Raw genomic sequence first — 4,020 nt, 5'->3', positions numbered from 1 at the left:
ATTAGATCCATTCGGATGTTCTTTGGTGCTCTTTCCAAAATGTAATAAAAAAATTACCATAAATAAATAAATAAATAAATAAATAAATAAATAAAAAGGTCCCAGACAAAGCTGCCAGAATCCCCGACTATGAGGGCAAAACTCAACAAATCAGTGCTACTTCTATAGAGATGTCCAATCCTGGTCCTCGAGGGCCACAGTCCTGCTTGTTTTCGAGGTTTTTCTGCTCCATCACACCTGATTTGAATAAGTGGGTGATTAGGCCTCTGCAGATTTGAAAGCAGTAGTTCAATCGTTGAATCAGGTGTGTTGGAGCAGAGAAACAAGAAAAACACAACCCCTCGAGAACAAGAAGGTTTCCCTTTATTATCACTTTAGATTAGCAGAAACCTGCCTTTATCATTCAATCTTTCATCCAATTCACTTTGGTCTGGGCTTTAATCTGATTAGCCCTTAGCTCATCAGTTTGTTCAGAAATGATCCCTATCCGCAACTTTGAGGATGTTCAGAGCACTATATTAACTATTAATAACATTTCACCGAACTCCACTTAAACATATCTAATAAGTTGTACARTGTGAATTTGTCTCAAATAAAAACAGAGGAAAGTTTAATAAAACTTTGTGAAATTTAGTTTGTTGTTTATTTAAATGACACATCTGTGGATATCACAAGTAAAAACAGATGTAAACGAGAAGCAGGTCCTGACATGGGTTATCTCAGCTGCCTGACCAGAAGGCCCTGATTAGAGCTAATAGCCTACTCTTATTGTGAAATATAAATGCTCAACAAAACAAAAGAAACAGCCTCAGAGCTGTGTACAACAAGCGCTACATGAGCTGTCGGACCACATCGCGTCCACTCGCAGTTCATGTCTATGCTGAAGGAATGCTCGAGTGTCTGGCCAAGTCACACGCCTCTCTTTTCCGTGCGTTTCCCTTTTTTTTTWAATTTCCAAACCACATCAGCTCATGTGTGCAAACAGGATGAGGGAGAACAGGAACGCACGGCTCAAATTAAAAATATCCTGTGTGTGGAATCCCCACTGCGGTCAGAGATACAAGTCAAATACCGTCTAGCAGAACTCACTGATGTCTCTGTTTGCTGACAGGTGTCGGAGGAGTGCACGAGAGAACAGCAGCGAGAAGAACCCAGAGACCTGGATTTCTCCACGAGCTTAAAGGAATTATAATTAGGACGATGCGTGAACTTTGACACCCTTATCCAGCAAGAGCCACCCAGAAGATCAAAGGTTGATTAAAAAAAATGATAGTTTTATGAGAACCTTTGATTTATGAAGTGAAGGAAATTGTTTTACTCAGTTTTGAAATGAGTCGGCTCAGTTGTTTTACTTTCATGTTTTCTCATTACCTGTAAAGTCTTTTTTTCTTTTTTTACAGTTTTTTATTCTGTCTTGACTTTAACTTCCTAGAGATAGAGATGTCACCTTCCCTGTTAAATCCTAAGTTTCTGTTGAAACATKCGGGAAAATCACTGTTATCTTTTGAACCTTTTACCTCTGTGGTGTAGTTTGGGTAGTTTATGATTAAATGAAGCACACTCCGGCTGCTTTCCTCCTGGTGATAGGCCAGTCTGATAACTGTGCCGTGGCAGTGAAGCATCTAAGCTCTTAGATGAGACAGCAATAAACACCTGGATGGAACCGTGTCGCATCAAAGCGAATCAGAATGTTGGCAGCAACATTTGGAGCTCTGGATGAGCAGTTTCTAATGACGAAACTGAAGGATGGAGTAAAGTTGTTTACATAAACTAAGACGGAGTCCACGAGGAAACTCAGCCACGGCTGATAAGGATATAGTTTTACACTCAGGTCAATCTGACAAGCAGTCGTTCTTCATTTATGGCAGGAAATCAGAGAAATGACTCATCCCATGTATCAGTTTTGGACACGCACGTTTGAAATACTTCCTCTTTGAGTGGGTAAAGTTGTTTTTTTTTTAACCAATGTTGGTGTTTGCGTCGACGGGATGTGGCTCCAGTGAGCTGAGTGTTCAGACCTTGTTCTGAGGGATCCTCTTCTTGCACATCTGCTTCGTGTTAAAGGCCTTCAGGCCACCACAATAGGCCCTGATGGTCTCGCTCAGTGGGGGATGGCAGGAGGAGGCCCGCACAACACACAACAGCACACACACACACATCAACACAATGTTGGCTATGAGCTTGCAAACTTGAAACAGGTAACGTGTTGGGTGAACACATTTAGGAGCGTGTTGGAAAAGCTGGAAAAAAAGAGGCAAAAATAGTTCTAAATGAAAGACTTGCACAAACAGACTCTGTAATGTGCAGTATACTTTTCTAGTGTTGACAGTAATTTAAACACCTCTCAGTTCAGTCGGTTTTACAGGCTACACATTAATTTAACAACCATAAAAACATTTATCTATCAATAAATAAACTAGAGGTAAAGTGGAGGTCAGAGTTTTGCCAATGTGGACAGACGCGTTAAATCAAAACCACTGACATACTGATTGGGAAGAAATAAAAAAAACTTCCTTCTGTGCTACAACAGCTCCACACGTACATGAGATAAATTAGATTTACTGATGTGGCATTCTGTGAAAAGTTTTTAAATGATTAAAGTTTAATCTGTTGTAAATGGCTGTTTGAATCATCTCTGTTTACCCATTCAGAGTTAGTCAACTGCGAGTGGACCGCTCAGAGCATTCACACCTGGCAGGTAAATACAAAACCCCAACGTGTTTCTGCTGTTGGACGTCACTTAAACACTCTGTATGCAGGCAGCCACTAAAAAAACAAATAAAATAAAAATAAACTGCTATAGATTAAGAATATTCCTGGAGTGGATGTTTTGTTGTCGTAAATCATCAGGGAGCTGAAGCAAACTTTWTTCTTTTACTCAAGATATCCAGGTAATAAATGATACAGAGCTCAAAGTAACAAAGTAAGGTTGGGTGATACTGGTCAAAAAAATGTATAACAATCATTTGTGTCTATTACTCAATAGCATTTAAGAGATATTTTATATCATGCGAAATCCACCTTTTTTTATCCATGAAATGCATTTTGTTGTGTACTTGAAATCTCGAATGCAGAAAATTTGAAAATATTCTCTCCCAGTGCTGCGTAGACAGCTTTATTTTCTGTTTCGGTCATACTTTTCAACCCGTTCAGTTTCCTCTGTTTTCTGTTTTCATAACTATTACGTCKAATTATTTGCAAACATAATTGCTACATAAGGTGTGGACGTACCAACTGCAATTTGGTCGTCTTTGTTCTTCTCTGGCTCCAACACGTAAATCTGGATGGACAAGTCTTCCATTGCTGACATATTTTAACTCATTTGTAAATAAAATGTTTCTGCGCTACTATATAGTCATTAACCCCTCTATAAAAATACAACGAAGCTGGAGGGGGCGGGGTGTAAAGCGCCTCGTTTGGATTTAAAGAAACAGCATCAAAATGTGTTGGTCTGAGACACCCCTTCAGAAAAGAGGTGTGTAGCGGTTTTCTTACCTCATTCTATGATTTCTGATGGACATGGCTTGTTATGACTGTTTGGTGAAGAAAGTAGGATATATTCATTTCAGACTTTTTTTTAAGGCATCTTGCATGGACCTTTGTGCTTGGAATTAGCATATCAGTCGTCGCCATGCCTCAGAAGAACATGAAAGGGTTGCATTCACATCTTCCAACCAACCCCCAGAAGGACAATCTATTTACATTTCTTCAAAGAAAGGAAAGGTGTCATAACATTCCTTTAAAAACCTTCCAGCATGACTGAGAACAAAGGATCCCACACCTTAAGTAAATAAAGGGGAAAGATTGACCACTCTGTTCTTTTTAACTGTTTGCCCACTAAGAAGAGTGTCATAAATGTGTCTTTTGGTGTTAATTGTTTTGATGAAATGTTTTTCTAAGAAAAAGATGTTTCTTTAAACTGTGTGATTTCATGAATTAATCTTTAAACTTAGGTTTGAATTTAACTAGATAAACATTCTTAGTAAACTGATGAAAAGCAGATGTCTTCCCTTTTAATTA

Source organism: Austrofundulus limnaeus, unplaced genomic scaffold, assembly GCF_001266775.1.
Source record: "Austrofundulus limnaeus strain Quisiro unplaced genomic scaffold, Austrofundulus_limnaeus-1.0 Scaffold1, whole genome shotgun sequence".
In the NCBI taxonomy this organism is placed as follows: domain Eukaryota; kingdom Metazoa; phylum Chordata; class Actinopteri; order Cyprinodontiformes; family Rivulidae; genus Austrofundulus; species Austrofundulus limnaeus.
The sequence above is the reverse complement of the archived record's forward strand: the minus strand, read 5'-3'. Positions refer to the sequence as shown.